General features: G+C 48.2%; 1 protein-coding gene across 2 annotated transcripts in view; it reads right to left on the reverse strand.

Moving 5' to 3' along the window:
* Positions 1-12,335, reverse strand: part of GRB10 (growth factor receptor bound protein 10) — a 152,785-nt gene extending 140,450 nt beyond the window's left edge. The window contains exon 1 of one of the 2 annotated variants that reach the window (XM_074576294.1): positions 11,705-12,335. The gene's annotated coding sequence lies outside the window, so the exon portion shown is untranslated. Of the gene's footprint in view, positions 1-10,591; positions 10,611-11,704 lie in introns of those variants that run through there. The other variant, XM_074576295.1, reaches the window with a different exon arrangement.
* Between the last annotated feature and the right edge of the window lie 1,070 nt (positions 12,336-13,405).

Genomic DNA, 13,405 nt, shown 5'->3' on the forward strand with positions numbered 1-13,405 from the left:
CACTCCCCAAATGACTGCAAAAGACAAACTGTTTTTAGACAGATGCAGACCCGTATAATGAAGGCTCAGAAAAGATGTCTTCCTCAGTCCATCCAAGAGTTCACAGACTTGGTAGCCAGACAGAAAGACTCAGCTAGTCAATTAGCTCAAACTTTTTTTGTTTTAAAATTATGGAAAAAGCCAACCAGAAACATTCCTGAAGAGAAAGGCTGGTCACTGCTGTGCAATCCAGAACCCGAGAACCCAAACTCCGTGTCTTCCCCAGCTCCGTTTGGTAAAATGAAGGAAAGCCATGACATGTCATCTTGCCCCCAAAACAATTTCACATTTGCCACAGGCAAGAATAATAATCAAAATTACTAAAGAACTTATTTTGGTTTTCACTTTGCAGGGTGGTTTGTTTGGTTTGGGGGTTTTTTGGGGTTTTTTTGTTGTTGTTGTTTTTTTTTTTTTCCCAGGCTAAAACATGCTAGCTTTAGCAAGGCTGAGAAATTTGCAGTTCTATCCAAGGCAGCCCCTCAAGAGTCACAGGAGTTTATGGGCCAGATCTGCCCAACAGCCAACCCAGGCCTTTTCCTAGTAGACACGAGAGCTGACACCTCTAGCGCCTTTACTTGACTTTGGCTACAGAAAGTCAAATGCTTGGCTTGGTCAGAGCGGAGCGGCTGAACCAGCTCGCAGGCAGCCCTGGGACCGCGAGACTGGGAACAACCGAGACGTTCCAGGAAAAAAACATTTCAGCCGGTAACTGGCCTGAAACAAGTATGTTTTACCACAACATTTCAGGGCAAGTCAACCAAATCTTCAGTGTTCCTCATAGCACTGTCATAAGTATGAACAGCTATTATGCACGATATTTCTCATAATATGAATAATGATGGATTTATTACCAGTTACTTCCTCGGTTGCTCTGGTTTATGACGATCATATAATAAAATACAGCTTCACATACCTTACATAATCTTGTGAAGCCATGGAGGTGCTATTTTTATCATCATTAAATGTGCAAGAGCAGTAGTAACGTTTTTGTTACAGCTGAGTTGCTCAATAAAAAACCCCACCTAGCACTGACATATTTCATATTCATTTTAAGAAAACAACCCAACAACACATGTCTGTTTTCTTAAAAAAAAGAAAAATTTGAAAAAATGATATGAGTAAAGACACCACTACTCAGATTCACACTTCAGGGTATTGTATAGATCAGTCACAAGTTAACACCAGTTCTTTTCCCTAACCCCCCGCACACATTGTAGAAAACTCCCTTTAACAGGTAAACCTTGCAAACACTGGGTGGCTCTGGAGACACTCTGCAAAGCCAGGTCTAGTCTTTAGCTTGTTTGCTTGTGTAGCTCCATAATGTTTGTTGGAATTCACAGGAAAAACCCCATGTTGGGTCTTCAGACAAATCAGTAGGCTTCCCTGGCCAAGCTGACCCAGCAGTTTGCTACCACCAAAAGGAGAGGGCATCCCAATTCTTCTCCTTCCCATTTCTTCCCTTTCCTTTACCTGAAAGGGCACCTCACCTCAGCTGCCCCATCACACGCTTCCAAGAGCCGATCCCATCCTCTAATCCAGAAGAAAACCAATCCCATAAAAAACAAGTATGCAGGACACCTTTCTACCCAGATAGAGTCAGCCATGAACACGTGCAATGAATGACCAAGTTGGCCCAACGTAAAAGACACAAATGCTCTGACAAAAACAACATCATCTTTTGGTAGAAGTGAGCTCTTAGCATGGCCCACATCTTTTGAGAAATTAAGACCTGCCTGTTTTCCAGGGGAAAAGCTTCTTCACCTACTCACACTGCAGATTTTTCACAACAGAAATTTGTCTTTCAGCACACTAAGAAAGGAAGAAATGACTTCTATCACTCATGGCTGCACACTTGCTGTCTCCCCGAAACTACCAAGAGCTGCCCAATTGACCTGATAGGCTACCTCACATCACCTGCAGAAATGTCACCTTAGCTCATCTGAATTTTAAATGAAACAGACCCTGGGAACAAATCTTATATAAGGAAGAGTTGGATGGTTGGGCATGACGGGCCCCAGAAGTTCTGAGAGACAAATACAAGAAAAACTAAAAGTCGGGCTGTTACAGCACAGAACTCCATAGAACAAGTAAACGAGGATAAATTACACATTTACACGAATTAGCTAAGACCAGCAAAGCATCTTGCAATGCCATTCTCCCACCAAAGACTGTACCAGCAGTGCTATTTTCCAAAGGCCACTGGTGGAAAGCAGGGAGAGGGAAGCTCCCGGACCACAACTCAATCAAGTGTTGCAAGTGTCATCACACACCTGAACTCATCCTGCCACGCACCACATCAGCTGCAACATTCTTTGCAATGCTCCTCTGACTTTCCATGTGTTGACAATGTACTCCGCCTTTGCTAGCAAGGAACTCCACAGAGATTTTTCCTGACCTTTTTAGCATCAGTTGTAGAACAAAAAAAATGCATGCTGAACACAAAACAAGCTTGAGCACACATCAGAGATGCCAGCAACCCAAACAGCATTTGCTCTGCAGTCCTACGGCTCATGTCATAGCCCCGGCTCAATTCTTCTGAAGCCTTTTAGAAGAAAAACAAACCAATGCCTCTTCTGAAACCTTTCACGGAATCACAGAATCACGGAATCTTCAGAGTTGGAAGGGACCTCTAGAGATCATCTAGTCCAACTCCCCTGCTAGAGCAGGATTGCCTAAAGCACATCCCTCAGGACTGCATCCAGGCGGGTCTTGAAAATCTCCAGAGAAGGGGACTCCACAACCTCCCTGGGCAGCCTGTTCCAGTGCTCTGTCACCCTCACCGTAAAGAAGTTTTTCCGTGTATTTGAACGGAACTTCCCATGTTCTAGCTTGTGCCCATTGCCCCTTGTCCTGTCACTGGGAACCATTGAAAAGAGCCTGGCTCCATCCTCCTTAAATCCACCCTTCAGATACTTGTAAACATTAATCAGGTCCCCCCTCAACCTTCTCTTCTCCAGGCTAAAGAGTCCCAGCTCTTTCAGCCTTTCCTCATACGGGAGGTGCTCCAGTCCCATAATCATCTTGGTTGCCCTTCGCTGGACTCGCTCCAGTAGTTCCCTGTCCCTCTTGAACTGGGGAGCCCAAAACTGGACACAGTACTCCAGCTGTGGCCTCACCAGTGCAGAGTAGAGGGGGAGAATGATCTCCCTCGACCTACTGGCCACAGTCTTCCCTATGCAGCCCAGGATGCCATTGGCCTTCTTGGCGACAAGGGCACACTGCTGGCTCATGGATAATTTGCTGTCTACCAGGACCCCCAGGTCCTTCTCCTCAGAGCTGCTTCCCAGCATGTCCGCCCCTAACCTATACTGGTGTTTGGCATTCTTCCTTCCCAGGTGCAGGACCCTACACTTGCTTTTGTTGAACCTCATTTGGTTCTTCTCTGCCCAGCTCTCCAGCCTGTCCAGGTCACGCTGGATGGCAGCACGGTCCTCTGGAGTGTCGGCCACCCCTCCCAGCTTGGTAAATGTTTCCAAATCTTTCCAAACATCTTTTCAAATGTTAAATGTCATGACTATGTGCAGTGTTATAATAGCCTACCAGGAAAGAATACCAAAAGTTATACGAGTTCTTGAAAATCATGTATGATCTGTGACATTCTATTTTGATGATTTCTAGAGCATAATAATGGGCTGCTTTGGTTGCTTTCCCCTTAGAAGGCCTTCATTAAGAACCATCATTTGAAAACAGTAACTAAAACAAAACAAAAAAAAGAAAGGAAACTTTCAGCCTTAACTTTTTGGACTTCAGGATTCCTGGAACGAAACATTTAATCACAGCAGGAAAAAAAAAAAAAAAAACACCACAAAAAAAAGAGATTTAAAAGTGTTAAAAACTAATGCATTTTTGTGTCTAGATTACAGATACTGATGGCAAATCTGCCTCTAGCATAAGATATAGAAGCAAGTAGTACTTTGTCCTCACAATTGTGCTGCACTGACACCTTTCTCTTGGAAATTGTTTTTGTTTACTACACCCCTTGCTGTGACCAAGTACAGTAACTGGAACATCACAGTTCGAGCTGGACAGGAAAAACAAAAGCAACCTTACCCACGGAGAGAGCATCTGCCAGCACTTGAGCCATTGTTCTGCAAAACATCAAGGCTTGAATTCTGACATAATCCCCTGACATCTCGGGTGATGTCAGCACGAGCAGCTATTAGAATGAAGAATGATCACCCACAAGGCATTAATTTGGGAAGAATCAATGGCCTTGTAATACATATTTCTCCCTTAACATTCTCCTAAATGGACTTTAATACATTTGAGACAGAAGGGAAAGCAGGCCTTTTAAGAAAGGCTTTGGCACAAGACAAAAATATCACAAGCTTCTGAATTTTTAGCTTTTCCAGCTCCTTGAAGTTTAACTCCACACTTGTGCTTTGATATAATAAAAGCTCCTCATTCCTTTCCAAGGATGCTCAGAGCTTTAACAGTATACTAACAGTACATCAACCCACAGATTTTACCTTCCCCCAGTCCTTCTCACCCCCCCGCCCCTCCAGTTCCCATTTAAGGAGAGAGAACGTTCTCCTATATGAATCTGTACCTAGTAGTTTGGCATAGATGAACGTCACAGGAAAGAAGGAAAGAGGAAAAGAAAAAAAACACAGAAAATATCACTTTTCCATTTTTATTCCAGCTCTTGAAATCCTCTGGTCTGATCCTTTCCAATAGGTAGAATCACAGAATGGTTTGGCTTGGAAGGGATCTTAAAGATTATCTCGTTCCAACCCCCCTGCCATGGGCAGGGACACCTCCCACTAGACCAGGCTGCGCAAAGCCCCATCCAGCCTGGCCTTGAACACTTCCAGGGACGGGGCATCCACAACTCCTCCGGGCAACCTGTTCCAGTGCCTCACCACCCTCACAGTAAACTAAATGTAACTATCTTGTCCTACTGTCCTCCATTAAAATCAAGACATGGAAAAATTTTCTATCAATATTTCCTTTTCCAAAGGATTTAAATCCCTCCTGCCAGTGCATTTTGAAATCTAAAGCACCCTAAAAACATATGAAGCATGCATAGACACAGAGCCCAGCTGCAACTCCCTGACTACGTTTAAACGTCAAACCGTTCTGTAGCAGGAACATCTGCAGTCAAAGAGATTTGAGTGACATTTCAAGGACTCCCTTCCCCATGGTTTCAAAACCAAAATTAGCACCTGAAGATAACTTAGAAATTAAGCTAAATGAAGAAAAAAAGAGCTTCTGAAAACTTAAGTCTGTGCTATGAACCAACAACTTAAGTTAGGACAGAGCAGCAGCCACTTGATCAAGTCATCAGAAAGGCAGAATTTAGATCCTGGACATTGAAATAAGTTTCCAAGCGTTCATCAAGTGCTAATCTCCACAATGAAAAGAGTCTGCAGACTTAGAGATTCTCCCTGCTTATTGATTTTCTCACCAGGGATGCATAATGGAAGAATGATACTGGTGTCATGAACTATTATCCACCCCTACTTATGCGCAGCCTTCAGCAACCACAGGCTCGGCTTCAGAGTGGCCGCTTGGTTTCTCCAATTTCTCTGTTGACACAGATTCTGCAGCAGTTAAGCGTGAAGGGAGTGTAAGGACCGCGCTCTGAAGTGTACTTTGTGAACAAATGAAGAAAACCCGACTGCGGCTCAGCAGGAGAGTTCCTTCCCACTGGGCTATAGGTTTATTCTGATGGGATGGCATGGCATTTCCTCTACGGTTTGCCTGCCAGGAAAGTCATTTCCTATTTTTGTCCTGTTGAGAACTAGTAGAAGCTGGCATTGATGGAGGCTGGGAAGAATCAGAAGCTGGTTTGCTAGTGGTTTAACCAAACATGTGTTTACAATTACCCTATTCATCATGACCTGCCTGTGTAAAACTGCCTTTTTGGAATTTGCCCATGTTTCTTGGGTTTGGCCTCCAAAAAAAGCTGGAACAGACTCACTAAGAAATACATTGTTTGAATAGCACTGCTGGAGCAACAGGAGTGTCCAATAGTTAATATTGTAATCATTAATGCAACTGTTGGGCATTAAGATCAACATAACTGCTCAACTTGTTGCTGTTGGCCTAAGGATGACAGCTTAGCAGCAGGAGGGTAAGATAATGGGAAAACCTCTTGCAGTCTTCTGCTGGAGTCCAACAAAAGAGTACAACAGAAATAATACACCGCGTTTCTTCCTCAGATACTCCACAGTATCTGCCTGCAAGAAGAGAACGCAAACATGGTCGTGGTGTTCCCAGCAAACTCATCTAGGGCACTCATCACCTCTACACCCAAGGACCATGACTGTCACCATAGTCCCAAAGCTCTTTTCAGAAATACGCTGCACAGTATAATTAAGACTTAGAACTCCACTCTCCCTGATTCTCAGTTAAGGAAAGAATGAGCAGAGTCTGTCCTACCTTCATGGGGCAAAGGGGAAATTTCTCACTGACGATCCTTTCTCCAAGAAGAGGTCAAACTATTCTAGCAAACAAGCCTTATCCCATTATACCTGAACCAGCATAATCTCAAAGTCAGCAGTCTTGAAAGCTGCATGCTTTCTCCAAGAAAGACATGTTTCACCTCTCAGTATCAGTGCAGTAGACCTTCATGACATGTGCCTAGATTACGCCAGATCTAGTCTAGCAATTTACAAGCTTGATACAACCTATAATTTTACTTCATACCATACATCAGAGAACTACACGTTTTCCTCTACCATTTTCCTCTCTCCAAAGTTATAATTTGATCCCAAAGATATAATGACTTACCAAAAATGACTTATCAAAGGTTTCTGAAAGGCTTCAGGAAGGAAAAGGTCCCTCACACTAACTTATACTATTAGTCGCATGCTGTATTATCCATGCTGCTGGAGAAGGTCTCCTACTCTGCCAAAAAGATCACCCACTTAGAACAACCAGTCTTCACAATGGCCAGTTTTTGCTGTAGCCATTCAGAAGTGGTAACTTGCATCTCCCCATGGGTTAACTAATTGGGATGCAATTAGTGGGTTTCATTAAAAGCTCTCTTAGCTTGTAAATGAGCATTAACTTCGGGTTTTGAAGAACCTACATGATTCATCCTGCCTATACTTTTCTTCAATCCACACTTGAGTCTCTGGTCCTTTCCACTATGGGTAGTTTGCCTGTAAAAACCCAAGCAGCCACATAGCCGTCACCGCCTTCTCCTAACAGAAAATGACTCACCCAGTGCTCAAAACCTCACACTTTCATTAGAGTGTCTTCCAACAAGTTTTCAAGTTCATTCACAGCACTGGTTCTCCACCATTAAACAGAAATCTCTGGTCTTTTCTGTTACAGAGCCCAGGAAAGACAGAACTGTTCACAAGGGCAGTGCTCTAAAGTAGGGCTTGAACTTGCAATGCTTTCAGTCCTGATAGCCGTGTCCATTTGCTCTGCATGAACTGATCCATCTGCAACTTATGAAAGACCCTAGGAAAGCAAAGAGGGAGATGAGTTTTCAGGCAATGGATGCACATCAGTGTGGATGTGAAGATCTCTTAGAATGAGAGTTTCATGATAACTTGGCACTGGTAGCGACTCACTTCACAAATCCTTCAATCTTCAGTGCTCCTATGCACATCATAAGTCCAAAAAGCTGCTACAAACCACAAACACTACCACTTTCAGATGCATGTACCTGTCTGAAAAATACAGTGCCTGTCCCTCTCTCACATCTGCTGAAGAGACAGTACCCTGGGGAATAAAGCATGCCAGCAAAGGGACTGTAGAGTACATCCAACCAGATCTCATAAAGTCAGGCTATTCCGGTTGTTTCATCACTGAAGAGATTAACAGTCTGTTTGTAGACAAGGTGCCTCACACTGATCAACAATTTTCTTTTATGCTGCACTCATAGTGGAATCTGGCTTCCTTGGCTAGTCCTCCCCACATCCACAACACAACAGAGGAGCCCCACTGAGCTAATGGGAGAACTGCCGTCCAAAAAAGATCATCCAATGCAACAGATGGCATGAGAATAGGGAAGACCTGGCACGGGGCTAGTTCAGAAGTGCACAGCTCAACAAGTATAAAGAAAGAGAAGTCAATGAGGTGACATCTGTTTACTTGAAAATATTATGTCTCATAACAACCACTGGTTTGGGAGAAAAAACTGATGGGGAACAAGACCGCTTTGCCACATCCAAGCCTCGGTTGCAAAGTGCTCTCCTGACCAGCAGGCAGTGCAAGGATAGCAAACCTGTAAATAAAGTACCATGCTTATAGAAGGGTTCCTTGGCAACCTCATTACCCGTAATTCCTAAGAAGATTGTGGAGTTTCACCTTTTAGGAAAAGGATCTCCATTCCTAGATTTCCCTAGGTGAAGAGTCGCAACTGGTATATTTTGGACATGCCCAGGAGCAGGTCCAGTTTCCAAGAAAAACAATCCTAAACTTCTCAGCCTGCTTCCCTACAGAAGGAGGCTTATGCAATCACAGCGTAGCCAAGCCACTTGGCAAGCTTCACGCAAGCCTGACAGAGGCAGAGCTCTCAAGAGTTATCCTCCCTGCTCGCGAAAACACTGGGCCAGGTGGGCACATGCGAGAAATGCTGCACTGCGAACCAGCTTCGATAGCCTCACAGTTGAGACAAATACAGAGAAAAGCAGGTTTCTTTAGTCTTAGTTGAGACAGAAACACCAGCTTAAAAGGAAGAAAAGCATTTCCCCCAAGCCCACTTAATAAAGTTCACATAGAGGTTTAGCCAGCACAAACTTGGTATGTTTTTTGCACCATAGCGTTTGCCGTAACCAGTGAGATTTTTACCTGAGCAAATACTTAAGTCCATCCTAAAAATGCGTACCACTGGTCGTCAAAAGGCACTGTTCATCTCACAACTCCCCCCAGTTTCCAGGTCTCTGCAGAAGCACCCGAGCGCACTTCCCCACACAGAGCTGGTCTAAAGGAGAAGCTTTGCCTAGAAATCCAGCCTCGTTTAGCATTGTCACCGTACAGCTCCATAACCACGTGCACGGGGGCATGTCAGAAGGGAGGAGAGGAGCGACAGCATGGTCCCCCCCAGCGTGATGCTACCCGGGAGCCCCCTGGCTAGCCCGCTGACACCGCCACGCACGCCCAGGGAAGCTGCCGGTGCCTCACAGTCTAGAGGGACATCTGTTAGTTCGGTGCTGTCAGAAAACAAACTCCCAGCTCAGCTCCACACTCCCATGCTGCTGGCAGAAGCAGCGCATGACCCAGCTATGCCTCTCCTCTGCCAGCTGGGAACTCCCCGCCTTGGAAGGATCCCTTTGCCGGAGACATCCAAATACTTTTCGCCCATTTACACCCCGAGCGCAGCTGAGAAGACGACCAAAGATTTCTAAAAAAAAAAAAAAAAACCCAACCAACCAAAAAAAAAACCCAACAAACCTTTGTGACAGTTCTTGCCAGAGTCATTTAAGTGCTTGCAAGATAGAGGGCTGGAAATATTTTGTTTTATTCAGGGTACATGCTTAAGCAGAACTGAAACACAGAGATCCATTTCGCATTTAGGCAGCACTTTTGGACTACATAATAAAAAAAACACAGGAATACACTACTGAAATCCAGGTGTGGCTGTATCTGAGGATGAAAGCCAACTCACACAGTGGTAAGGGAGGGGATATTTTGATTAACAAAACCAAGGAAAACCATGGAAGTACCACAACATCTTTAATATGTAGCCAGGGCAAACAAGACCTACTTTAAGAACAAATAAAGTCCAAGTGAAGAAAATAAATCAGGAGTATAACGTGGTAAAATGATCACTGGAGGCAAGCGTCAGGGTCTGCTGCTCCATTAGTTTACCGTTTGCAATAAGGCTACCAAACATTGCTCTTCAGGCTTTGCTATTTGCTCTACGTTGTGCTGAATTTTAAAGAGTTCTGCTTCGGAGAAAGAAAACCTGAACAGCCTTGATATTAGCACGTAACTGTACAAAGACAGCCAGAGGAACACGGCTCTGGAACAGCTCTCCTTCTTCTACTCCACTGGGAGTGAGGTAAGCCCTCCAGAAAGACCGGCACTGCCCGGGAAGAGCATCCTCCTGAGCCCCTGCATCCTTCACACGACGAGCATCCCGATGACCCCCTGCACCTTTCCTCAGCCCCAAAACGATCACGAAGCACAGCCAGAGCTGCCATTTAAAGTTTCAAGCATATTTCCTTTTTCCACGCAGGTTTTCTAATCTCCGTGCATTTGTGGTGGTTTTTTTTAACCTGTCCTCATAACTCACTCCTTTTAATCCTAGGATTAGCCTTGTTGCCCTTCTCCGTACCTTTTCTAGAGCTTTAAGTACAACTAGTCTCTAGACGCAGGAATAGAACCAGTTGGAGTGTTAACGCATCACTGCTGCACGTCCTACAAAAATCTGTTAAAGCGAGTGAACTGCTCAGCACCTTTATGAGGCAACGCAATTTCAACTGTCCCTTAGAAGTGTAATTTACGATGGTAGCTACCCACGTCCCTCCTACCCCCCTCTCTCACTTCCCCCCCAAGCCCAAATTCATTCTTCTTTAGCGAAGGGAAAAGCAAACCACATTCTTAGGGGCTGTTTTAAGAAAGCTTGATCAATGCCGTTTTGACATACCAGCAACACATGTTCCCATTTCAACAAATGGGAACATTTCAGGCCGACCACCACTTCAGATGGAGCGGGGCTCCAGGCTGCTGAATCAGCACTTTCCATCCTGCTGGCAATACAGAGCTATGCGAAGCTTCAAAGGGAAGCAGGGGGAAAAGGGGGAAAGGGGGGGGGGGGGCGCTGGCACTTAAGCAACAGAAGCGGGTGAGAGGATTGTGCAGGAGTTCATCTGCCAAACCAATTAACTGCAAACTGTTCTTATAAAGATGCCACAGTTTCAGCTCGCAGTGCCACAGTTATACAATGAGAGAAGCCACGCTCTCCCCGCCGGGGAGAAACCCAGCACTTTCCCCGCAACCACCCCCAAACCCCCCCCGATTTCGGGTCTCCTGGGCCAGCGAGGGGCTCCTCCGGCGCGGCCGGGGATGGGGGGCGGCGGTGCTCCCCTCTGCCGAGCCCGGGGGGGGGTCCCCTCTCCCGCACCGGGCTCCGCTCCGCCGCAGGTCCGCGCAGCGGCTGAGCAGGAAGGTGGCAGCACTCCGGGGTGGCATTTCTGCCAGCTGCCCATCCGCCAGCCCTCCCGCAAACACTCAGCGATGATGGGGGGGCGGGGAACAAGGTGGGGGGAGACGGACGGACGGACGGACCGACCACGGGGGAGTTTCGGCAGCCGGGCAGGTCTTCACCCACCTCCCGGCGCGGAGCGACGGGCAAACCCGGCCGCCGGCGCCGCTGGGGAGAGGCAGGCAGCCGGGCGAGCAAACAAAACGCGGCGCGGAAGCCCCGAGCCGGGGGGAAAAGGGCCGCCGAGCCCCGCGGCGACCAGCCGCCGGCCGCCCCCCGCCCGGCCCCGGGGGCTCCCCCCGGCGGGAGCTGCGCGGGGGTCGGTCCCCCGCGGGCACGGGGGGGGATTCTCCGGCGGCCCCAGGAAAAGGAAGTTTGCTCTCGCCCTCCTCCTCCCACCGGCCTCAGACACCGAGGAGCCGGCGATTCCCTCCCTCCCCTCCCGGCCGGTGGCTCCCCGGGGGACAGCCACCACCGACAACCACCCACCCCACACCCGCCCCCCCCCGCCTCGCCCCGTCCCTACGAGCCCCGCACCGCCCCCCGGCCCCTTACCTGCTGGGCGGCCGGCCGGCCGGCACCCTCCCCGCCGGGCGCCGCGGACCCGCCAAGTTTCGGGCGGGCGCAAAGGGGTCGGGGTAAGGGCCGGGAGGGAGGGAGGGCGGGAGGGGAGGGGATGAGGTGGGGTTGGGGGAGGTTGGGGGGGGGGGGGTCGGGGGTCCTCCGGGCGGCGGAGGGGTGGGGGGCACGGGACGGCAGGCTGGGGGAGCCACGCGCCACAAAAAAAAAAAACAGCGAAAAAAAATTTAAAAAAAAAATATATTCAAAGAATTAAAAATAAAACAAAAAATTAAAAGTAATTTTCAAATAAAACAATAATTAAAGCAAAAGATTAAAAATAAAGCAAGAAATCAAAGTAAAAAATGAAAATAAAAAATGAAAATAATAATAAAAAATGTAAAAATGCAATTAAACCACTCAAACAAACAACAACAACAAAAAAAAAGGGGGGGGCAAAGCACACCCAAACGGGGACGTTCGCGCCTCCGCTAAGGCGACACCACCCCCCCTTTTTCCCCCCCCCCCCCCCGAAGCTGCGGGAGGGAAGCTGCGGAGAAAACTTCTGCCCGCCGCCGGCTCCCGGTGTTAACGGCGCCCCGCCGCTACCGCGCTCGCTCTCTCTCTCTCTCCCTCTCTCCCCGCTCCCAGCTGACTCCCGGCGGCGCCCCGCCCCGCTCCCGCCTCCGCCGCACGCAGCCGCAGCCCCGGGCCGCCGCCGCCGCCCCGCCGAAGACAGGGGGCGGCCGGGACCGGCCGCCCCCTGTCTTCGGCGGGGCGGCGGCGGCGGCTGTGGCTGCTGCTCCTTCTTCTAACTTTTGCGCGGTAAAAGAGATGTCCACGTTGAAACGCAACAGGATCGCTTCGTTGGTCCTTCTTCCTCCCTGGCTCTTCTTTACTGTATTTAAAGGAATGGGTTTATGTTTTGGGGCTTTTTTTTTTTACCCTTTTTTTTTTGTTATCACACCGCTCGCTCCGTCCCCTCGTTTACAGCCCCGCTGGGATCCCGCTGGCTTCTCACCTCTCCGTCATAAAGTGGTTCGGGTTGGAAGGGACCGTAAAGATTGTCTCGTTCCAACCCCCCTGCCGTTGGCAGGGATGCCTCCCACTAGACCAGGCTGCTCAAAGCCCCATCCAGCCTGGCCTTGAACACTTCCAGGGATGGGGCATCCACGGCTTCCCTGGGCAACCTGTTCCAGTGCCTCACCCCTCTCACACTAAAGAATTTCTTCCCAATATCTAATCTAAAACTACCCTCTTCCACTTTGAAGCCATTACCCCTCATCCTATCACTACATGCTGTTGTAGGGACAAATATACTCCTCAAATAACCTCTCTGGTTTCCTCTTGTGTGTCACCTCCACAATGTGCTGCTCTCTGCCTGCTCACTGCTGTCCCTCCTCGTGCCACCAGCCTCTCCCCGGCACTGCAATTCCCTCGGCCATCTCCACTCGACGTGACACTGAGCGTTGCTCTTCAGCCTGTCACCACCCCTAGCACCCATCCCATCCTGTCCTGTCCCAACCCAGCCAGGCCTTTTGGGAGCTTGCTCCATGCACCACCAAGTTCTCAGCCCCTCATTCACCCCTCTCTTTCCACCGCTGGGCCAGTCTGCCCTAGTTCCCACAAGCCACCATTCACCCCAATCGTGCATTTTGGGAGTCCAGCCTCAGAGTGTTGATACCTCACTGGAGGAGA

This window comes from Larus michahellis, chromosome 2 (assembly GCF_964199755.1).
Source record: "Larus michahellis chromosome 2, bLarMic1.1, whole genome shotgun sequence".
Lineage (NCBI taxonomy): Eukaryota > Metazoa > Chordata > Aves > Charadriiformes > Laridae > Larus > Larus michahellis.